General features: G+C 38.8%; 2 pseudogenes across 2 annotated transcripts in view; both read right to left on the reverse strand.

Annotated features, from left to right (window-relative positions):
* Nucleotides 1-25,779, reverse strand: part of LOC309652623 (small nuclear ribonucleoprotein E pseudogene) — a 409,018-nt pseudogene that overhangs the window by 247,526 nt on the left and 135,713 nt on the right. The gene's annotated exons all lie outside the window — the stretch shown is intronic.
* Nucleotides 10,258-10,927, reverse strand: LOC309652787 (large ribosomal subunit protein eL15 pseudogene; annotated as a pseudogene). Its single transcript has one exon. The product of its transcript is annotated as a large ribosomal subunit protein eL15 pseudogene (transcript).

Consider the following 25,779-nt stretch of genomic DNA (forward strand, 5'->3'; position numbering starts at 1 on the left):
ATCCCTGTGTGTCAGCATATTAGGAAGGGAGATTCTTCAGCAAGAAGACTTGTTGAGGGAGTGATCTCAGGAGAAAAATTTTAAGGAGAGACGAAAGCAGAATATGTCAGATGAAGAACCTAGGCAAAGACATGGTTTCATGAGAAGTTTAGCCTCAGCTTGATCCCATGAGGAGTATGAATCTCAACACAGGGGTTTGCCAGTCTACAGACAGGGTAGCGGGGGTAGGCTATTACATCCTAATATCAGTAAGTCATTTGTTAGAGCTGCTGGAAGGGGGGCTATAACCTCCTAGTGTCTTCAGGTGTGATGGCTCCAGTCAGCCAAGAGCAGTCTTCCAGTGAAGAGTAATGAAAGTTAATACCAACACCACAGCTGTGTGCCTGGCTTGGTAGAGGCAATCTGGACAACAATAGAATATGTTGCACCCTGTGTTCAAAGAGATCAGAAATTAGTAGGGGAGACAGCCAAGTATACAAAAAGGCATGAGGAATGCTATAACCGAGATGGTTTTTAAATGCCATGGGAATAGAGGGGAGTAAGGAGTAGGTAAGGGGAGATTGGCAGACTTCATAAAGGACCTAGTAATGAAGCTGATCAGTGAATATGTGTATGAATATTTCAGGTGGAGGAAGTCATTCAGAACAGAAGCAATAACTTGTATAGAGGCCTAAAGGAGTGAGAGAATATTCAGGTCTACCAGGCACTGAAATGAAAAGTGTTTCCTGAGGAGCTAAAACTGGAAAAGTTACCATAACTAAAGAGAGTCTTTATTATTATGCCTAGATATTTGGACTCTTTCTTCAAAGTGGTGTGTAAGCATTAAGCGTTTTAGCCAAAGAAGAGGACTTATACAAATAAAAGAGAGAAATAAATATACTATATATGTACCTACACCAAAAGAGATCCAGAACAGAAGCAAAATGCAAGGCTGTAATTCCATGTTTGCAGTGTGGAATGCATCCTTAATCCTCTGGGTGACTGCAGAAGAAGTTGCAGGAGTGAACACAGATAATTATTTTTATTATAGAACCAGTGGGAGGCAGCATCATTTAGTGGAAATTGCATTAATTAGTATATAAGAGAAATATCCCTCTATTTTATCCCCTTCAAATTCTGAAACAATCACGCTTTTTTGGAAAAAATTCTTCTTAATCTGAAAAATAGATGAAACAGGGCACTTATAATACACAAGGCATAGGCAGTGATTCCTTTTTCAGCTCATGAAAAAAAGATTATTGATCACAAGCGTCTTGAAAATATCTTCATGGTATTTGGCTAACTGCCATTCATGCCAGTCAGTTGAAAATAATGGTCTCTAGCAGCACAGTAGCTATACCAAGCTTTCTGTAAGAAGGACAACTTTAAGGAAGGAAATCTTGGTGAAAGCTTATTACGAAATTTAGGGATTGCCAGGGCAAACAATATTTGATTTGATAATTATCATTATTATTATTAAATTTTAATACATTCCATATTCAGGACAAAGATTTTAATGGCAACTCTGGTGAATAAAAGAAGGCTTGAGAAAACAACACTGAGGGAAATAATTAAAATTAAAAGCCTGTTAACTTATCTTAAAGGGGATATATATATATATATCACGGTTCAGACAGCTTCTTAGCACTGATTTATAGATTAACGGTTGTAATGGTTACTGTGGTGAGCCATTCAGATTTCCCCTTCAAAACAGAGGCATTCATTTCCCCAGGGGCTGGAAGTGTCATAGAGACATTCAAGTCCCTCTCCAAGAGCTACCCTCTGCCAAAAAAGCTGCCTCACCCAAGGTCATGACTGTATTAATTTATTATTTATCAGCTCTAGATTCACCCTTCAATACCTACTCTGCAATAACGGACAGAATTCTTTAAGCATTTCTCCTTTGTGGTGAACACGATGTTAAGCTTTCTCACTAGAGGTCGCTGTCGTGACATTGCAGGAGAAAGAAATTTCTGCTGATTCCTGTGGCTGTGCCACTAGTCAGAGGTGTGAGTTTGAGGACCTCAGGTGGTATTCTGCCCCAGCCAGGTGTGAAGAACATGCAGTCCCTTGGCGACCTTACAGCTCTGGCTTTGCCTGTTGATCACCTCCCCCGGCCCTCCCAACACTAATATCATATGGTCCCAGCCTCTCTTTAGCACTGATGCCCACACTTTTTTCTGCACACCCATTCACCTACCCACCTTATGTTGCTTGTTTGCTTGATCAGTGACTATGGACCTAGCTCCGCCTAGAGAACCCAGCAAAATTTTTGGCATCCAATGAGCTGCAACTCCACCTTCTCCAATGAAATCTGCATGCTTGCCCTGGGGAAGAAGGTCCCCTTCCAAGTTGGTACCTCCTTGGGTACTGTCTCTTCAGCCACAGGGCACCATATAGAGTTCTCTTACATCTCATAATTATTCTCTTATCATAGCTTAATAGTTATTTATATTAAATTCCCCTGTTTTAATTATAGTTTCTCTGGGTCCCAGTACTTCCTTCTATAAAACAGGCACTAAAAACCCACAAAGATCACATGTTGTTTCTGAGGATCAATTGATATGATGTATGTACAGCATTTTGTTAAGCGCAATGTGCAATATAAATGCAAGCTAGTTTATTTTTATATTAATAAATAATGGTAAATGACTGACTTTGCAAACTTCATATCTGATTATTGATACAAATGTTTGGTTATTATGCTACCACCATTCCTGATTCTGAAAAATAGTCTAGTTGTTTGTGGCTTATTTTCAAATTGTCATTCTCACTCATGCAGAAAAGTTGAAAATGCAGGCTGTGATATGATGAAACATCCCCTTCTCTATCATAAAATTTTACTTAGAGGAAGAATTCTGACTGAAGTGCCGTAAGAACTTGATAAACAGTTGAAGACTAGAAGTGCAAAATCACCCAAGCAAGTTTACAAAGCTTAGAAATCCCAGGCAGTTGATATTTATCACACAGCTGAATGCTAATGCATCCAGGAAAATAACATCAGCTCCAGATGCAACTATTAGGTATGTGCTTTGGGACAGGTCATCTGTGCTTTTCATCTGCCAAATGAATCCTTTAAAGGGAGTGCATGATGAACTTTGGTGAGAAAAGGAATATGGAGAATTTAAACACCACTATTAATTTTGTCTTACCTCTGGAAATACTCCGACCTAAATAACACATAAATATATTAATTTAATGTTATTTTTCACTTGGTAAATGGCTTTGAAATATTATCAAGTATTCAAATTAGTAGTATAGAAAAAAACTGAGTCAAGAAATTGAAACGTAAATCCTTCTGTATGAATTGTGCAAGTGATTTTGAAATATTTTAAGTATCCAATTCAAAGGTGTAAAAAAGAATAAAAGCAGTCAAAAAAGTCAAACATAACTTTTTCTGTACCAAAGCTACTTCCCTCAACTTGAATGGTCAAAATATTATAGGTATTTTTGGTTAGATTATCTTGTTATCAAACAATTTTTAATGTCCTTCATGGTATTTCAAAGACAGTAAAAATGTGAAAATTGAATGTTTACCTTTGGTAATATCGTAATTATTTAAAAATGCCTTTAAGAGTGAATTTAGACTAAGTAATAGTGACATTTTCATGTTCTAGGAGAGTATTTCACCAATTGAAAGGAATATAATGGTGTGCATTACTACCACATGTGTCTGAATCTGAATAAAAATTGCTATTGCTATTAAATTTGTTGTCCCAAGTTTAATTCTGCAGGAGCAGTTGCTGCCACAGAGTTTGGAGACAAGATGTTTATTAGAGGATGGCTGATGACAAGGGCTGGCCAACATAACTGGCTGGGTAGGTCACTGTCTACTTTGCTGTTTAGTGCCTCTACCATGGCGGATGATTACTTTTGAGTGTTACAGTGATACAAAGGCCTTCTATTTACACTTCATGCCCATTCTTGTAGGTACCTCCATATGCCTCTACCTTAGAAATTCTTTTTCCTAACCTTCCACTCTTTTTCCTTCCAGGCCCCTGACAAGCTGGCCAGACTATTTGCCACTGTCCATGAGTCTGTATATACTTTGAACTTGGGATACTCCTCTTTTTACACAAAAGGTATGACTAGGTGAACTGCCTTAAGCTCTGTTCACTGGGAAGATTTTCTTTACCACTGTCTCTCAAGGTCATTACTGTGTGAGGTGGTAATTCAACTACCACCCACTTTTCAACTTGTGGCCACATGCTAAGCCAAACAATGTGTAAACCATTCTTGGGCTTTTTTCTCCTCTTTCAGATGATGATATAGCCTTCTCCCATGTAGCCATAGGAGTGAGCTGAGAGTGATGCTGACAGTGATGGGGGGCTGGGTTACCTGTCATGCAGCTTACTTCTGGCCACTACTCCTTTTCATGCTCGATACTGGATGTACCATTGCCATCTTACATTTGATTTTTGCTGGATTTATCCAACCTTATGATTTGGTGACTCTCACAGGTTCTAACTCATGATGAACAGCTCTGGCCATATGGTGACTTGGTGTCCTACGGGCAATCATTCCATCTCCACCAGAAGTTGTTTTTCCAAAGGAATATAATTATTTGTTGCTGATGGCAATGCTCTGTTTCAGAACCGCCAGGATCTTGTATTGTGATTCTGTTACTAGGGCTTGCCACAATTTCCACACAACATCTTTTCCCATTGTTGATATTTCCAACATGATAGCGTCTGCCAAATCTTAGGGCCTAAGCAGAAAGGCTGCTTGCACTGCGGTACTGAACTGCTGCAGAGCCCTCTTATTCTCTGTTTCCTGTTCAAAGCCAGCAGCCTTTCATGCTACACAATATTTGGGTGGGAGCAGTATTCCTAAGTGTGGAATGTGCTGCTTTTAGAACCTGAAGAGACCTGCTTGCCTTTTACATTGGAGGGAATGTCTCAGCATGCCCTGACTAGAGGACTTCTAAAATTTTAAGGCTGTCATTGGCTCTGCATCTTTGCAGGGTTTATCTCCTATTTCTTGTGAACTTGTGTGTTTTTCCAAGGCCTCTATATTCTAGCCATCTCTTGCTTCTTTATGCTACCAAAGATGTTCGTGGACTTTCACACTTGGCTTTCAATTGTCTGCTATTCTCCCTCAGCTGCTTGTTATCATTTTGTACTGGGACAGTGGCACTTAGCTATAGCTATCCAATGCCATTATCTTTTTTTTTGTCCATGAGAGAAACCCCTGCATTCCCAGATCAGAGTGGGTTTAATCTTTTAACAACTTTATTGAGATATAATTCACATACCATATCATTCATCCATTTATAAAGTCTACATTCAATATTGTTTAGTATATTTACAGTGTTGTACAACCATCACCATGATTTAACTTTATAATATTTTTGTACCCCTGAAAGAAAACCACGCCCATTAGCAATCATCTCACCACCCTACCTGCTACTCCCAGCCCTAACAACCATTAACTAACTTTGTATCTCTATAAATTTGCCTATTCTAGACATTTGATATAAATGAAATAATACAATATGTGGTTTTAAGTGACTGGCCTCTTTCATTTAGTATAATATTTTTTCAAGGTTCATTCATGTGGTACCATGTATCAGTACTTAATTTCTTTTTATTCTTGAATAATATTTAATTGTATGAACACATCACATTTTATTTATTCATTCATCAGTTGATGGACATTTAGGTTGGTTCCACTTTTGGCTATATCAGTAATGATGCTATGAACATTTCTGTACAAGTTTTTGTGTAGACATATTGTTTCCTTTCCTTAGGAATATACCTAGGAATGGGATTTCAGGGTCATATATCAATAGTAACTCTATGACTAAATTTTTGAGGAACTGTTTTCTAATGAGACTGGGCCATTTTTCATTCCATCAGCAAAATATGAGGGTTTCAGTTTCTCCACATCCCTATCAATACTTATTATTGTCTGTATTTTTCATTATAGCCATCCTAACTGGATATGAAGTGGTACCTCATTGTGGGTTGATTTTTATTTCCCTAATGAATAATGATGTTGAGCACATTTTTTGTGCTTCTTTATCCTTTTATCTAATATTTTCTTCATAATTATCACATACCAGGTACATTGCACCTTCTAGGGCATTCCCTTCCATTGGTACACACTACTAACTCACCAGCAGTGAAGGTTTTAACAATTTAATAGCCACCTTGTGACAAGAGCTCGCCATGCTGTACTTGCCACCAGGAGTCTTCATAGAAGTTTGGGTGGTGAGTGATCTAGCTCCAAAACACCATCTTATTGCCTGCTTTCTCAAATCACTCCTGGTGCCAACTCTTGCTGATTGAATTTTCCAGAAGCAGATGTGAGAAAGAGTTTGTGGTATAAGCTATTTTATTAGGAATCAACATTTGTAAAGGGAGATAGAGGAAGGAGGATTGTCAGAGGATGAAGTCAAAGTGAAATGCAGGCCTGACAGACCTGGCTAACCTGGTGGAGAGTTCTGGAACAACACTTGCTCATCACAGTGTCTTGTTTGAGGCCAAAATGGTCAGGTCTTTATATCCTTGTCTGACCCAGCCACCAGATGTGGGCTGCCCTCAGAAGGGTGTACCTCAAGTAAGGCCAATCTCTGCAGATGAGGTAAAACCAGAAGGAGCGGACAGCTGGAGGCTGTCTGCTGACTTCCCTCCCAAAAGCTGGGCAACAAATCTTTTCCTTCCATAGTGATCTGGGTATCGCATCACCATGTCTACCACGTATGTTGTACTTGGATACAACTTAGAGGCCTTCCTAATAATTGTTATATACTATTAAGTAGCTTTTGCTCATGTTGAATAATCTTCAAACATCAAATAATTAAGGGATGAATATGAAGTGTTGACAGATATCATATGCAGGGGTTAATTTCCTCTTTTCAGTTATTTACTTATTTGCATATATTTATATTTTGCTGCCTATTTATCATTCTGTAGAAATAGAAGTACAAACTGGTTTTCTCTTGATGACACACATAAAATTGCATAGCCTGAGAGAGTTACTTGGTCTTGAATGAAAAAAATCAATCAGTCACTCTCTTTATATATATATGTATACACACACACACACACACACACACTACTCTGGTAGTTTTTATTGCTTAACATTCTTTCTTCTTAAATTTAGATATTGCTCAAAATGATTTTCTCTCATTTGAAAACTCTTGTCTGCAACAAGCACTTAATTTCATGCCAAAGAAGTTTATTATAAAATAAAAGGTAAAATTTTACCCAAAGTTCCACTAGCCTTAAGAGAGAACCATAGACACATTTCTCACATTTTTCTAGGCTTTTCTATAATTTGACCTTTTGATATTAGAACATGACTTTCGATATTCAACTGTTATATTGCAAATGCACTGAACTTTCATGTTTTGGACATTCACTCTTGGGTGTAGAATTGACTGAAATAAAATGTAATACAATATGCACTTTGAAGAACCTAAATCAATTTAGGCCATTTTGTTACAGAGAAACAAATGTACTTATAAAAGGCAAATCGTATTGGAATTCCTACCTTAAGTGGCAGGTACACTACCCATTTATACTTAATACAAAGTAGTTTCAAATATGCTTATATAGAGGTGAATAACAAGGAAAAATACTTTTAATACACATTTATATATTGCTTTCTAGGCAATGACTTTCTCGTACAATATGTATTTTATTTTTTTCTCAACAAGTAGACATTTCATTTGATATGCTCTAATGGCTTCTGTATTTTAATAACTTGTATATTTATTTAACTAAAGAGGGTCCAGTATCTGTCTCTTATTCTAAGTATTTTACACTGGTCTATGTTTTCAACACTTTAACTTCGATGTGTCTGTATGTTGCCTGAAAATTGTGAATTCCAGTGAGTTGAAATGAAAGGCAAATGAAAGTGAATTTTTAGCATGAGAAAGAGTGGTAAGTTCTTATCCCAACTGAAATGCACACACACACACACACACAACATGGGCTTCTATGCTATATCAAGACACCTGGGAGTTTATTTGATTTTTCTTCTCCTGTATAGAATTTATCACAGTAAATAAGAGATAGACTAGAAATGGGTCGATGTGCCCATCTCAGCTACCAGAATCACAGGATTACTTCTCATCCTAAAAGGCCCAAACAAAATAGTTGCTAAAGAACAGAATGGTAAATTTCCTCTGTGGGAACACAGTTGTCCATCCATACAACTCAACTGCTAGTAATTTGGTGACATACTTTCTTTAAAATCCTTTTCAGTCCTGGCAAATTCCTGAAGAGAGGTGATTCTTGTTAAGTGAAATCTTATGACTTCCTATTCTTTTTTCTGCCTCTGAGTTGAGATAAAATGTGGGCTACAACTTAAATTGAAATAATTACTCTCTTAAGAAAAATAAGTATAGGAATAAATTGGATCTGTATTATATGAGATATTGAGATACTGTCAAATTATCAGTCCTTCATTCTTTTCCCCTGTCATCATGTCTCTGCGTTTGTTTGTTCTAGCACTAGATGACAACCTTGGCAGCAGAAACTACTGATTTACATCTCTTCTATTAATAGGACATCTAGAGAACTCAGGAATATATATCTGGTTATGGGGAAAAAAACCTGCTTTATTTACCAAAACATGTTTATTTTAATGAACAACCATCATATATGTGAGGCATATATATATGAAACCAGATATAACTTAGAAGGAGTTCTTTGAAACTAAGGTTTATGTCATAAGAAAGAGCATTAAACTCCCTAAAATAATTTAATAATCTTGCTCATTTTTTTTTTCAGATATAGAAGATTTTCTTTCCATAAATCTCTTTTCTTCAAATCAAGCTTCAAAGCTTTTAGCTGATCTGGTTTACCTCTGTCCGTGGCAAAATTTTTGAGAACCATAACTTGGCCTTAAAGCATGACATGAATCAAAGTCTTGCCTTTAAATAAATAATTTAAAATACTGTATTATCTAAATAAGTCATTCTTTCTGAGTGCTGGCACTACAAACTATTCTCTTTCGTCAGAACTATAACTTAAACTGAAACTCAGTTACAACAGCTAGAAGCTAGATTTTCTATTTTTTTGTCCTCATGACATTTTTATCCAATTAAGAGGCATGTGGAGCAAGGATCAGGTACAGGAACTAGTTGGCACTCAGTTCCTAATTCTTTTCCCTTCTCTCTCACATCTTACCAAGACTCTGGAACCTAAAATGTATGCACAGGGTAGTTAATTTTTTTTTTTTTTCCGGAAACCAATTGAACTTGTATTGACACCAGCTACATGACTCTTCTTAGTAGCCTTATGGCAATGGATAAAGTGGCTTGACCAAAGATAACACTGATTAGACTTAGCAATGTTACTTTTAAATAAAACCAACCCTATTTTCCCCAAGGTGGCTTAGATTTCATAATGGTCACAAACTAATACTACAAATAAAACATTTAAAATTTGGTCCAAGCCTTTTCTATCCTCCCACACTTGAAAGGTACCTGATGAACACCAATTTCCCAATCCTAGCATCACTAGCTTACAAACCTTAGGGTTAAAAACTCCCTTCTCATTTACCTAATGTTCAATTTCCATCAGTTTCAATATACACTAGTGTAAATACCATGACTATTTTGCATGAAGTTAAGTATTCTACAGATCACAGAGTCATGGGATTGAACCAGGAGCTCCCATCTTTTATGTGAACTTCAGTGGTACCATGGAGGCCAAGGCAATTTATTAGGTTAACCAGGATTTGTTTCAATTTGTAAGAGAAACATCTTGCAACAGGTTTATTCAGTTCTCATAAAAAATGGTGGTATTCCTTTACTTTTCGCCTTTTGGAAGCAGCAGTTACATATATGGAATAGTAGATTAAGTTTAAAAATGTGGGCCTTGGTCAACTTTATTTTTCTGCATATGATCATGATAAAGGATCATGACATCCTTCACATTTCCAAGGAAAACCTAATTTAAAGTTTGTCCTTGCCAAACTCCATAAAACAGCCACTCTAGAGTAAACCAGCAGAGCATTGTATCACCCCAGTAAAGCTGTAGGTTTCATCACATGCATCAACAAATCTACATGGCTAGTTTCTGCACTCCTCTTTTCCAGAATTTTACACCTATTGTACCAAACAGCATTTTAAACACGGACATATCAACTCCCTAATAAAGCAAAAACAAAAGCATTTCCCTTATTAGAAACAAGATACACCATCACTTAAAGTCTTGAAACATTATTCCACTTTAACTTTCAGAATTTGACAATGCATTCAATGAAACAATCTGCAGACAGCTAGTTTTAACAGACAGATTAAAAAACACTTTTAAGCAGACATGGATGTCCTAAACTGTTTATTAGGTAAGAATTTTACAAACATTACTTAAATTAGCGGTAGCGGTGGAGCTGGAGAGTATTGCGCCTTCTCCAGGCTGTGCGGTGAGAACCGCGGATCCTGTGGTGGAACTTGTGGCCCCTGCCAAGGCCGCGGCTCTTCCTGCCTGCAGACGTCAGCCCCCACATCTCCCTGTGCTTGTGGACTGGTTTGGTGATTCACTGGGTGTCAGGGTTTCTTCTGATAGCTTTATGGAATGGATCGATGAGGATAACCTCAAAAAATCTATACGTAGAATCTTCACCAACTGAGTAAGAATTCAGGACCCTCAGGGCCCCACAGTGGCGTCCAGCTCGCTCCTTGGCAACAGACTGAAGGCTTCGAGCAAACTTGAGCTGGTTGACACCATGGTTGACAGGCGTACTGTAGGTGGCACCCTTAGGAACTGGGCGTTTGCAGCCACCACGGCGCACACGAATCCGATATATGACATAACCTTGCTTGGCCTTGTAGCCCAGCCTGCGCGCCTTGTCGGGCCGGGTGGGGCGGGGGGCCGTGCAGCGCTGAGAGCCGGCAGTACTGCCAGCAGTGCACCCTGAGCAGAAAGCGCATCACGTCCGACTGCTTCTTCCTCCATAGCTCCTGGATGTTCTTGTAAGCGGCCGTCTCGGCTCACCTGCTGGCTGCCGCCAAACGGAAAGGAAGGACCCTTTCGGTAGCTAATTTTTAACCTCTTCTGTCATGAAGAGTTTGTAGCTTAGAAACCAGTTCAAGTCATCATCCGTGTATTAAGCACCCATTATGAACAAGCCACTATGTTAGGGATTCAAAGATGAAGAGGACATTGCCTTATCCTAATGAAATTATATCTAATTGGACTTCTACATACTGCATACAGTTAAAACCACTTCCTTACCACCACTAACCCCAATCACGTTTTCTTTTGTATTAAGAACTAGATATATCTGTATGGGCCCCTGTTCATTGCCTGCTCTCAGATCTCTTTGAAGCCTGTTTCTATTGCCTGTAGCTTAGATCTTTCTCCCCTCTTTCTGAATGCCAGAGCTCAGCCACATACAGACACCATTTTGACCTAATACACTGATGGATAACTTAATCTGAGTCTCAGCAGACAGGATGCCTCTTTATTGTATAATTATATAACCCAGATCAGGCAGGAATCTTAAGTTTTCAGTATCTGTGGCCAATATTTTTTCTGTCTTTCATTGACTTTGTTATTGTTTGAGATCATTTGTCAGGATCCATATACTTCCTTGTACGACGGAGTGTCTAACTTCAGGAGGTTATATTCACAAAGACTGCTTAGAACCTAAATGTTTGGGGAGATCTTCAAGATGGCGGAAGAGTAAGACGCGGAGATCACCTTCCTCCCCACAAATACATCAGAAATACATCTACGTGTGGAACAACTCCTACAGAACACCTACTGAACGCTGGCAGAAGACCTCAGACCTCCCAAAAGGCAAGAAACTCCCCACATACCTGGGTAGGGCAAAAGAAGAAAGAAAAAACAGAGGCAAAAGAATAGGGACGGGACCTGCACCAGTGGGAGGGAGCTGTGAAGGAGGGAAGCTTTCCACACACTAGGAAGCCCCTTCGTGGGCGGAGACTGCGGGTGGCAGAGGGGGGAAGCTTCAGAGCCACGGAGGAGAGCGCAGCCACAGGGGTGCGGAGGGCAAAGCGGAGAGATTCCCGCACAGAGGCTCGGCGCCGAGCAGCACTCACCAGCCCGAGAGGCTTGTCTGCTCCCCCGCCAGGGTGGGCAGGGCTGGGAGCTGACGCTCGGGCTTCGGTCGGATCTCAGGGAGAGGACTGGGGTTGGCGGCGTGAACACGGCCTGAAGGGGGCTAGTGCGCCATGGCTAGCCGGGAGGGAGTCCGGGAAAAAGTCTGGAGCTGCCGAAGAGGCAAGAGACTTTTTCTTGCCTCTTTTTTCCTGGTGTGTGAGGAGAGGGGATTCAGAGCACCGCTTAAAGGAGCTCCAGAGACGGGCGCGAGCCGCAGCTATCAGCACGGACCCCAGAGACGGGCATGAGACGCTAAGGCTGCTGCTGCCGCCACCAAGAAGCCTCTGTGCAAGCACAGCTCACTCTCCACACTGCCCCTCCCGGGAGCCTGTGCAGCCCGCCACTGCCAGGGTCCCGTGATCCAGGGACAACTTACCCGGGAGAACGCACAGTGTGCCTCTGGCTGGTGCAACGTCACTCTGGCCTCTGCCGCTGCAGGCTCGCCCCGCACTCCGTACCCCTCCCTCCGCCCGGCCTGAGTGAGCCAGAGCCCCCGAATCAGCTGCTCCTTTAACCCCGTCCTGTCTGAGCGAAGTACAGACGCCCTCAGGCGACCAACATGCAGAGGCGGGGCTAAATCCAAAGCTGAACCCCAGCAGCTGTGCAAACAAAGAAGAGAAAGGGAAATCTCTCCCAGCAGCCTCAGGAGCAGCGGATTAAAGCTCCACAATCAACGTGATGTACCTGCATCTGTGGAATACCTGAATAGAAAACGAATCATCCCAAATTGAGGAGATGGACTTTGGGAGCAATGATATATACATTTTTTTCCTTTTTCTCTTTTTGTGAGTGTGTATGTGTATGCTTCTCTGTGTGATTTTGTCTCTATAGCTTTGCTTTTACCATTTCTCATAGGGTTCTGTCAGTCCCTTTTTTTTGGTATTTTTTTTTAGTATAGTTTTTAGCACTTGTTATCATTTGTGGATTTGTTTTTTGTTTTGGTTGCTCTCTTCTTTTGTTCCTTCTTTTTTTTAAGTTACTATTTAATTTTTTTATTTTTAATAATTATTTTTATTTTAATAACTTTTATTTATTTATTTATTTATTTATTTATTCTTCCTTTCTTTCTTTTTTTCTCCCTTTTATTCTCAGCCAGCTGGATAACAGGGTATTGGTGCTCTGGCTGGGTGTCAGGGCTGAGCCTCTGAGGTGGGAGAGCCGAGTTCAGGACATTGGTCCACCAGAGACCTCCTAACTCCATGTAATATCAAACTGTGAAAATCTCTCAGAGATCTCCATCTCAACGCCAAGACCCAGCTCCACTCAACGATCAGCAAGCTACAGTGCTGGACGCCCCATGCCAAACAACTAGCAAGACAAGAACACAACCCCACCCACTAGCAGAAAGGCTGCCTAAAATCATAAGATCACAGACACCCCAAAACACACCACCAGACATGGACCTGCCCACCAGAAAGAAAAGATCCAGCCTCATCCACCAGAACACAGGCACAAGTCCCCTCCACCAGGAAGCCTACACAACCCACTGAACCAACCTTAGCCACTGGGGTCAGACAACAAAAACAACAGGAACTAAGAACATGCAGCCTGTGAAAAGGAGACCCCAAACACAGTAAGTTAAGCAAAATGAGAAGACAGAGAAACACACAGCAGATGAAGGAGCAAAGTAAAAACCCACCAGATGAAACAAATGAAGAGCAAATAGGCAGTCTGCCTAAAAAAGATTCAGAGTAATGATAGTAAAGATGATCCAAAATCTTGGAAATAGAATGGAGAAAATACAAGAAACGTTTAACAAGGACCTAGAAGAACTAAAGAGCAAACAAACAATGATGAACAACACAATACATGAAATTAAAAATTCTCTAGAAGGAACCAATAGCAGAATAACTGAGGCAGAAGAATGGATAAGTGACCTGGAAGATAAAATAGTGGAAATAGCTACTGCACAGCAGAATAAAGAAAAAAGAATGAAAAGAATTGAGAACAGTCTCACAGACCTCTGGGACAACATTAAATGCACCAACATTCAAATTATAGGGGTCCCAGAAGAAGAAGAGAAAAAGAGAGGGACTGAGAAAATATTTGAAGAGATTATAGTTGAAAACTTCCCTAATATGGGAAAGGAAATAATTAAGTCCAGGAAGCACAGAGAGTCCATACAGGATAAATCCAAGGAGAAACACAAGACACCTATTAATCAAACTATCAAAAATTAAATACAAAGAAAAATAGTAAAAGCAGCAAGGGAAAAACAACAAATAACATACAAGGGAATCCCCATAAGGTTAACAGCTGATCTTTCAGCAGAAACTCTGCAAGCCAGAAGGGAGTGGCAGGATATATTTAAAGTGATGAAAGGGAAAAACCTACAACCAAGATTACTCTACCCAGCAAGATTCGATGGAGAAATTAAAACGTTTACAGACAAGCCAAAGCTAAGAGAATGAAGCACCACCAAACCAGCTTGACAACAAATGCTAAAGGAAGTTCTCTAGGCAGGAGACACAAAAGAAGGAAAAGACCTACAATACCAAACCGAAAACAATTAAGAAAATGGTAATAGGAACATACATATTGATAATTACCTTAAATGTAAATGGATTAAATGCTCCCACCAAAAGACATGAAGACATAGACTGGCTGAATGGATACAAAAACAAAACCCGTACATATTCTGTCTACAAGAGACCCACTTCAGACCTAGGGGCACATACAGACTGAAAGTGGGGGGGTGTAAAAAGATATTCCATGCAAATGGAAATCAAAAGAAAGCTGGAGTAGCAATTCTCATATCAGACAAAATAGACTTTAAAATAAAGACTATTACAAGAGACAAAGAAGGACACTACGTAATGATCAAGGGATCAATCCAAGAAGAAGATATAACAATTGTAAATATTTACGCACCCAACATAGGAGCACCTCAATACCTAAGGCAAATGTTAATGGCCATAAAAGGGGAAATGACAGTAACACAATCATAGTAGGGGACATTAACACCCCACGTTCACCAATGGACAGATCATCCAAAATGAAAATAAATAAGGAAACACAAGCTTTAAAGGACACATTAAGCAAGATGGATTTAATTGATATTTATAGGACATTCCATCCAAAAAAACCAGAATACACTTTCTTCTCAAGTGCTCATGGAACATTCTCCAGGATACATCATATCTTGGGTCACAAATCAAGCCTTCATAAATTTAAGAACATTGAAATCGTATCAAGTATCTTTTCCGACCACAACACTATGAGACTAGATATCCATTACAGGAAAAAATCTGTAAGAAATACAAACACATGGAGGCTAAACAATACACTACTCAATAACCAAGAGATCACTGAAGAAATCAAAGAGGAAATCAAAAAATACCTAGAAACAAATGACAATGAAAACACGACGATGACCCAAAACCTATGGGATGCAGCAAAAGCAATTCTAAGAGGGAAGTTTATAGCAATACAATCCTACCTTAAGAAACAAGAAACATCTCAAATAAACAACCTAACCTTACACCTAAAGCAATTAGAGAAAGAAGAACAAAAAACCCCAAAGTTAGCAGAAGGAAAGAAATCATAAAGATCAGATCAGAAATAAATGAAAAAGAAATGAAGGAAACAATAGCAAAGATCAATAAGTCTAAAAGCTATTTCTTTGAGAAGATAAAAAATATTGATAAACCATTAGCCAGACTCATCAAGAAAAAAAGGGAGAAGACTCAAATCAATAGAATTAGAAATGAAAAAGGGGAAGTAACAACTGACACTGCAGAAATACAAAGGATCATGAGAGATTAGTACAAGCAACTATATGCCAATAAAATGGACAACCTGGAAGAAATGGACAAATTCTTAGAAAAGCACAACCTTCTGAGACTGAACCAGGAAGAAATAGAAAATATAAACAGATCAATCACAAACACTGAAATTGAGACTGTGATTAAAAATCTTCCAACAAACAAAAGCCCAGGACCAGATGGTTTCACTGGCTAATTCTATCAAACATTTAGAGAACAGCTAACACCTATCTTTCTCAAACTCTTCCAAAATATAGCAGAGGGAGGAACACTCCCAAACTCATTCTATGAGGCCACCATCACCCTGATACCAAAACCAGACAAAGATGTCACAAAGAAAGAAAACTACAGGCCAATATCACTGATGAACATAGATGCAAAAATGCTCAACAAAGTACTAGCAAACAGACTCCAACAGCACATTAAAAGGATCATACAGTATGATCAAGTGGGGTTTATCCCAGGAATGCAAGGATTCTTTAATATATGCAAATCAATCAATGTGATACACCATACTAACAAATTGAAGGATAAAAACCATATGATCATTTCAATAGATGCAGAAAAAGCTTTTGACAAAATTCAACACCCATTTATGATAAAAACCCTCCAGGAAGTAGGCATAGAGGGAACATACCTCAACATAATAAAGGCCATATATGACAAACCCACAGCCAACATTGTTCTCAATGGTGAAAAACTGAAACCTTTTCCACTAAGATCCGGGAGAAGACAAGGTTACCCACTCTCACCACTGTTACTCAACATAGTTTTTGAAGTTTTAGCTACAGCAATCAGAGAGGAAAAAGAAATAAAAGGAATCCAAAACAGAAAAGAAGAAGTAAAGCTGTCACTGTTTGCAGATGACATGATACTATACATAGAGAATCCTAAAGATGCCACCAGAAAACTACTAGAGCTAATCAATGAATTTGGTAAAGTAGCAGGATACCAAATTAATGCACAGAAATCTCTTGCATTCCTATACACTAATGATGAAAAATCTGAAAGCAAAATTAAGGAAACACTCCCATTTACCATTGCAACAAAAGAATAAAATACCTAGGAATAAACCTACCTAAGGAGACAAAAGACCTGTATGCAGAAAACTATAAGACACTGATGAAAGAAATTAAAGATGATACAAACAGATACAAACAGAGAGATATACCATGTTCTTGGATTGGAAGAATCAACATTGTGAAAATGACTATACTACCGAAAGCAATCTACAGATTCAATGCAATCCCTATCAAACTACCACTTGCATTTTTCACAGAACTAGAACAAACAATTTCACAATTTGTATGGAAACACAAAAGACCCCGAATAGCCAAAGCAATCTTGAGAAAGAAAAACGGAGCTGGAGGAATCAGGCTCCCTGACTTCAGACTATACTACAAAGCTACAGTAATCAAGACAGTCTGGTACTGGCACAAAAACAGAAATATAGATCAATGGAACAGGATAGAAAGCCCAGAGATATACCCATGCGCATATGGTCACCTTATTTTTGATAAAGGAGGCAAGAATATATAATGGAGAAAAGACAGCCTCTTCAGTAAGTGGTGCTGGGAAAACTGGACAGCTACATGTAAAAGAATGAAATTAGAACACTCCCTAACACCATACACAAAAATAAACTCAAAATGGATTAAAAACCTAAATATAAGGCCACACACTGTAAAACTCTTAGAGGAAAACATAGGCAGAACACTCTATGACATAAATCACAGCAAGATCCTTTTTGACCCACCTCCTAGAGAAATGGAAGTAAAAACAAAAATAAACAAATGGGACCTAATGAAACTTAAAAGCTTTTGCACAGCAAAGGAAACCATAAACAAGACGAAAAGACTACCCTCAGAATGGGAGAAAATATTTGCAAATGAAGCAAGTGACAAAGGATTAATCTCCAAAATTTACAAGGAGCTCATGCAGCTCAATATGAAAAAAACAAACAACCCAATCCAAAAATGGGCAGAAGACCTAGATAGACATTTCTCCAAAGAAGATATACAGATAGCCAACAAACACATGAAAGAATACTCAACGTCATTAATCATTAGAGAAATGCAAATCAAAACTACAATGAGGTATCACCTCACACCAGTCAGAATGGCCATCGTCAGAAAATCTACAAATAATAAATGCTGGAGAGGGTGTGGAGAAAAGGGAACCCTCTTGCACTGTTGGTGGGAATGTAAATTCATACAGCCACTATGGAGAACAGTATGGAGGTTCCTTAAAATACTAAAAATTGAACTATCATATGACCCAGCAATCCCACTACTAGGCATATACCCTGAGAAAACCACAATTCAAAAAGAGTCATGTACCACAATGTTCATTGCAGCTCTATTTACAATAACCAGGACATGGAAGCAACCTAAGTGTCCATCAACATGAATGGATAAAGAAGATGTGGTACATGTATACAATGGAATATTACTCAGCCATAAAAAGAAACGAAATTGAGTTATTTGTAGTGAGGTGGATGGACCTAGAGTCTGTCATACAGAGTGAAGTAAGTCAGAAAGAGAAAAAAATACCATATGGTAATACATATATATGGAATCTAAAAAAAAAGAGAAAAAATGGTTATGAAGAACCTAGGGGCAGGACAGGAATAAAGACGCAGACGTACTAGAGAATGGACTTGAGGACATGGGGAGGGGGAAGGGTAAGCTGGGACGAAGTGAGAGAGTGGCATGGACATATAAACACTCTCAAATGTAAAATAGATAGCTAGTGGGAAGCAGCCGCATAGCACAGGGAGGTCAGCTCGGTGCTTTGTGACCCCCTAGAGGGGTGGGATAGGGAGGGTGGGAGGGAGGGAGATGCAAGAGGGAAGAGATATGGGGATATATGTATATGTATAGCTGATTCACTTTGTTATAAAGCAGAAGCTAACACACTATTGTAAAGCAATTATACTCCAATAAAGATGTTAAAAATAAATAAATAAAATAAAATAAATGTTTAACTCCAGTAAGATTTTCTAATTTAAAAATAGTATAGAAATTATGCTTAAGATAGGAGGAAGCTTTTACAAAAGTATGCAAAATAAAACATACTTGACTTAAAATATCAATGGGTATCAACGGAACACAGGGTATAATGGGGATAGTAGATGGGGTTTGGGAATGGAATAAAATTCTGATAATACGGTGGCTCCTTTTCTTACTATCTGTGTGATATTCATCAGGTTATTTAAACTCTCATGGCCTCAGTTTTGTTAAATGCATTAAGTACAAAAAGTTAATAATATCCTTTTCTGAGAGTTAGTATAAGGATTAAAGCATTATATAATATTTGTAGGTTGAACCATATGAAAATTTTCAAGATTCAACTTTTGGGAACCTACAAAATTGGCAATTTTCTTATGGTTCACAATCTTAATTATATATAAAGCTCTTTGTACACAGAAACCACTAAATAACGTGTAGCTTTTGTTATTTCTGTGGGAAACCTGGTAAAGAACTTCCCCTTCCATCATACCTCCTACTGCACCTCCAGAAACTTGGTAGTAGAAACAGAGAATCTGCTTTGTTCTCTTCCCTACCTCTAAAAATGTTATGATTTCCCTACCACAAGTTTTTGGGTGGTGATTCAAGGGTATCCCATAGGGGAGGGGCTACGATAGAAGTAACGGAAAAGTAGGTTGACACTTCTGTGATCTAAAAAGTGAGAAACAGGATGTGAGCTAGGGTGTGCTAAGAGTGAGAAAAGATTGCTATTGATTGAGGAGAGGTTTGAAGCTCCTTGGTTTGTGAAGATGCAACCAATTTAGGTTGGGAGGAGGGATACATATTGGCTTTTTCTATCCCTATTTCTTTCTATTGATTCTGTTGATGAAAAAATTAATCAATAGTCAATCTAAGAAAGAAATGGAAAATTTTATTCCAGCCAACCTAAGGATTATAACCTGGGAGATTGTCTTTCAGTAAGCTCTGAGGACTGTTCCGCCCATTACAGGTCAAAGCACAGTTATGTAAGTTTTTGAGAGAAAGGGTTATATGCTAAATGACATATTATTGATGGTTTACACAATCCAGATCTACATGTACAAAGTGAGTACTGGGCTGTGGGTCATTGTGGCCCCTTACAAGATTAAGAAGGAAGGTTATCTGCTAAGGAGGTCTGGTTAATGCAGATGCACAATACAAACTAAATAATACTAAAGGGGAGGGAGGAGGCCCAAACAGGCAAAGAAAAACTTTGTTTAAGTTTTTCTCTTCTTGCCATAAAATATGAATTCTATTTCATCAATTCTCTCCGTAACTGCTAGAATGACTGACAACCCCTCCCCCCTGCAGTTCCTGTTTTGCCCATGGGTGTTTTGCAGTGCAGTGAATTAATGGAGAGCATTTGTAAAGAATTCAAGAGAAAGTCTCTCCCCTTTTCCCCTTTCCATAAATCTTCCTACAGTGAAAGACAAGGGAAGCCTCTGAAGCAACCAAAAGGAAGACAGAATGAATATTCCACAGGGGTAAAATAAATATGGGCCTGGGGCAGGCCAATCAGGACCACTCTTCTGGTGGGGGCTCATCTATGTCTATAAATTTTCTCTCTTACCTTTAATTATTCATTTAACACACACTTGTTGTCTTCCCAAATAGACTGTCAGCAACCTAATGTCAGGGGCCACTTCACATTTGTATGATTTTCCTCCCTCCTCTTTCATCTTGTTACTTAGTTTATTTTTCCCATTAATTTAAAGCAGTAGAGTTCAATAATAATACATTAATTCCAAAAACCAGTAAAGCCTCTTTTACTTTTAAAACATCTGCCTTCAAGCTCTTTGATTCTCTCATAGAAAGAAAGATCCTACTCCTGTTTCATCTATTTTGTTAGGTCATTTCCTCTCGCTGTAGCATTTTCTAAGCAGAGCAACTGCTTAATTTCCTTCTGAGGATATCCTCTCCTACACTTCAAGACATCGATTAAGCTTGGATAGTTTCCTTTGTTATGGCTCAATAGCCTGAACTCCTTCATTTTTGTTCAGAGAAGTAATTTCCTATCCTTTAATCTTTTCAGTTGATCTTCCCTGGATCCTTTATAGTTTCTCCCACATATTTTTATAAATGGGAAGATTTAAACTTTGCCTCCAAAGGTTCCCAGGAAAAAGCTGCATAATTAAACACTTTCCTCTACCAAAGTTCAACTCCCCTCAGGACGAATAGAACAATGCCTTTGTGTATAGCTGCTTGGGTCTGGTGCAGTTCACGTTTAATCAGGGTATACCTAAGGCTTTTATAATCAGTGCTAGAGCTCTGAAGTCTTTGGTGAGAGTGCCATCCTTAAGAATTCTGACTTTGTGAAGGGTTCTGACATCATGACTCCAAGTGCTAGGGCTAACTTTAGGGCTTCAGCAATCTCTACCAAAGAGGTGTGGTAAATTAAAGATGAAAACAAATTTTTTGGTTGTACTTCCAAGGAGAAGTTGAGTCTATATTTCCTCCCCTTAAATCTGGGCTGGCCTGTAACTACTTTGACCATCAGAATATGGAAGAAGTAATATTATGCCCAGGGTGGCTTAAACAACAAACATTTTCTTTCTCAATTTGTTTCCCAGTTCTAAAGTCTGGGAAGTCTAAAATCAAGGTGTCAGCAGATTCAGTTCTTGGGTAGGACCCTCCTCCTGGCTTGTAGACAGCCACCTTTTCACTGTGTTCTCACACGGCAGGGACAGAGAAAACTCTTGTGTCTCTTCCTCTTTTTAAGGGTATTAATTTCATCATAAGGACTCCACCTTTATGACCTAATCTAACCCTAATTACTTCCTCAAAGTCCCACTTACAAATATCTTTACTTTGGGGATTGTGGCTTCAACATATGAATTTTGGGGGGACACAAACATTCAGTCCTAACCTTTCGGAGGACTAGCAGCTACCACTTCTATCCTCTTGAAGCCCCGAGAAGCCAAGACCTGCCTCACTTCTTGACCTATAATATTTTAAGAGATAATAATAAATTGTTCTAGCAAGTCACTAGTTTCGTAATGATTTGTTATGTAACAATAGACAATCAGATCAGGAAAGAAACACAATTTCCTTTCTCCATATTGCCACCTTTTCTGTATGTCCCTCAATATCCCCTTACCATGTAAGTATCTTTAAGTACTCCAGCTAAGAGGATGTGGTTGTGGCTGTGACCTCTGAGGTTAATGTAGAGGGTTCGATAGTTATCATATAAACAAGTATTTCTCCAAGGACTTAGATTTCTAGGTTTCTTGGCCACCACAGTTAGCTTCTCCTGGAACACTGGGAAAGACCAAAATGCTAAATAGGCAATTTTATCATTTTATGGCTGTTTCTGCTATTTTCAGCTTGGAGCCCTGAGCTTCCATGTGAGAAGTACGACCACCCTGCTGCAAGAGACCACGTGGAGATAAAATGTAACTTATCTATCATCATGGGATTAATATAAGCTCAATTCCAACCTGTTCTAAGTCAAAAGGTAAGTGTTGTGTCTTCTACTTTTACATGGAAGAATGATTGCTAATTTAGTTTTGTTACAGGAATAAAGTTATAGTAATGTGATGGAGAATGTGGTTACATGTGTACAGGAAGGAGAGGGGCAAAACTGCAGTATATCCCCGTATTCCTTAGCCTATCCATAAGGACCATGAATACTGAGTCCTAAATGTCAGGGTCTTGGAACAGATCTATTTATTGAGGGTGCTGTGTACATGTTATTCTCTTTTCCCATGGCTTGTCGACTTAGAGCTCCCACTTGGGTTACATTTTCTGAAAACTTTTGGAAGTCTCAAAGCTTGATCTGAACAAGCGGATTACACACTGCAGTATTTCTAGTCAGTGAACAGGACTCAATCCTCCTAAAATAATCTTCCTCCACTGGGATTGCTCTTCAGTGACCTGTCTCCTTTCACTGCTACTACATCAGAAGTAGGGGCTTATTTCCTATTGGTTCACTTGTCTAAGGTCAGGAAATCAAAAGATTTAGTTCCTATGGATCCAACTATTTTTTAAAAATATTTCAGGGTATGTCAATATAGCTACCAACACACTTTCACTATCAGCAGTCACCAGTACAAGATTTTCACTTTTCTGCCAAAAGCATGGTTGAGATCTGCACTCTTTCCCCATCTCTTAAGGTGTGAAAATAAGAGATATTTAAGAAATCACATATATACACAAAAACAAATCTACACACACACCAACAGTTAGTGTGGCTGGGGCAATTGACATGAATTTCTCAGTATTTTAATCCATTCTCTTATGATGGCCTCTGGCTACTCAGAGGTATTTCTGGTATAACGGGAGCAATGATGCCCTGCCTTAGGAACATGTTTGAAGCCAATCTTTCATAGTCAGAGGCACCAAAGTAAGCCAGTCCAGAAAGTCAAGCCAAAGACATTTACAGTGTGTTACACTTAGACCCGTGGTGAATAAACAGATGACTGAGATTGTGCAGAAGTATGCTCAGGGCCTGCTCATCTGGAAACCAGAAAATTCAGCAAGGACAGTTCAGTTGAATGTTGGTGACAGAGACTGGAGGCTGGTTGAAAGTTAGGCAACCTTTGGGCTTTTCTGAAGTAGTGGAATAGATTTTCACTCACTCCTGAACTTTTAAAATGCAACATGCAGGCGATGCATTGGACTGAGGGAAACACATTTGGAACAGACACTAATCACTGTGTTTCAGAAATCTGGTATGGCTGGATATCCTTAGGCTGGGAGGGCTCTGAAGCTTAGAGAGAGCCCTCCGAGCCTAAGGATATCCAGCCATACCTGATTTCTGAAACATGTATGTTTCAGAATGCATGTATATTAAACCTTATGATTAATTAATTATTGGATTCTGTGGACTTGAAGAGCCAACACATAGGTATAAAGAAACTTTTAGGTCAAGGGGAAATATAAGATAGACTGAAAAATATAGTCATATTCATATTACACATTGACAGTGCAGGAAGGACAGATATGGGCACCTGGCAGAAGCAGATTTTCCATGGGGCTGAGGAGTCTCTAACTTCAAGGCCCTGCGCTTGCTGGTGACTTTTTCAAGGGCCTTGAACAATGTGTCCATACAATCATGTGCTTTGTAAAATTTGCAAATTAAGATTATTTTTTGTAGTCAGTTTCTTTCCATTGTGACATGTCTTCTGTCACATTTTCCTTCTGTCAATTCCAATAGTATGGCCAAAAAACTTTGGGGATATGACTAGGGTGAAGGTGAGTTGGGAAAGATTTACTTTGGGATATATTTATGTGATTTTTAGCCATGTTCAAGAAAAGTTATTTCTAGCCATCCATATAGCAATGGCTTCCAGGAAAACTCCTCTAGTTCCCCATTCTGTCTGACCCAGTGCAGCTGTGACAGGGATATGCAGGACCAGAAGTAGTACTGTGATATGAACATGCTCTAAGGAGCTTAGGATTGAAAGTTTGTGGATAGGGGAGGAGAAACAAGGTTTGAAATGTCTTGAATCAGGAGCTGGGCTGTGGGAAATTTTTCCACTCACCAGTCACACAATGTTGTAAGGGAAGGATCTGGTTTCCACTGATGCTTGTCAAAGCAGAAATTCTTTCCAGTTAGAAACTTATTTGATAACACAGTGTAAGCCATTATAAATGTACCATACTTTCTCCCCTGTTTTGATAGGGATCATGTGGAAAGGAATTAATCTGAATTCCTATTGGTGTGTGTAGGGGGACAGGGGAAGAACCTGTAATATTATGTAGTATTATTACCATCTCCTAGTAGTGTTCAGAAAGTTGCATGCTTTATGCATCCAAAGCATTTGATTGTGCCTTAATGTACCCATTCTGATGAAGCAACAAAGCATCCCCACTTTGTTGGAAGGAATTCTGGGAGATCTAGATGAAACAGTACACAAAATTGCCACACATTCAGCAAAACAAGAAAAAACAAGATTCTAGTGACAATTCACCTAATACTTCTCCATTAATAAATCAAAGTATGTACGGTAAGAGTAATTTGATTATACATTATTTTAACTCATTACAACGTAGCAGCAATTTATAACGTATTTGAATTGTTGTTCTGTGGCTTCTTCATAAACATAGACACAGTTCCACCTGGATCTTACTAGCTATGTGAACTTGGAAAAGTCATGGAACTACTCTGGGCCTCTGTTTCCTTACCTATAGAATGGAAATAATATCTGCTCTCTTCATCTGTCAGGCTGTATTAAGAGAAATCTGGCACTATATTTGTTACAAGCGTTTGTGCACTGCAAAATGCTATCTAGTATTAATACTAAGTCTTTAGTGGTGATGGTTTGAAAAAGGAAATATCTCCTATTTACTTCTTGGATTATCCCCACTTCTAGAAAACCTGACTATATTTTGCCTCAGCACAAATAATTACTGCAGGTTTCTCAAGACAAAATTTTAAAATTTATCTCAAGTCAGCCAGTGCAATAATACAGAAAGAAAAAAACTTTAAAAAAATCATAATGCATTGAGTATGAGTTTTTTTGAAATACTTCCTGGGGAATAGCAATTAAGTCTGCTTCCTTGTTATATTGAAGATACATTAAGCCTATTCAAAGCAGCTTTATCTAAAGAAAAACACTATCCATTATAAGGAAATAGTGATTTTTTTCTACATAAGAGTGAACTCAAGCCATCTATTATATCTCACTTCTGGATATTATCTCAAACATATGTGAAAAGTAATAAACGACATTCTGACATGTAAGTGTATTAACAGGGAGAACTGGCTGCTAAGGGCTCTCACCCAGTGGAAATTCCTTAATGCATTTATTGTGATTCAGGTCTAGAAACTCAATGTTTTCAGTGCTTTAGTGTTGATCCCACTTAGGGATATTGGCCCACGCTTAGCAACTCCCAGGATATTTCGGAGTAAACCTGAATGCTGATCTATTAATTTACAATAAGAAACACAACTGTCAACTTGATTGGAGAGTCAGGTCAGCCAGACCAGCACATTCTCTCCCT

Source organism: Balaenoptera physalus, assembly GCF_965194825.1.
Source record: "Balaenoptera physalus genome assembly, chromosome: X".
Taxonomy (NCBI): Eukaryota; Metazoa; Chordata; class Mammalia; order Artiodactyla; family Balaenopteridae; genus Balaenoptera; species Balaenoptera physalus.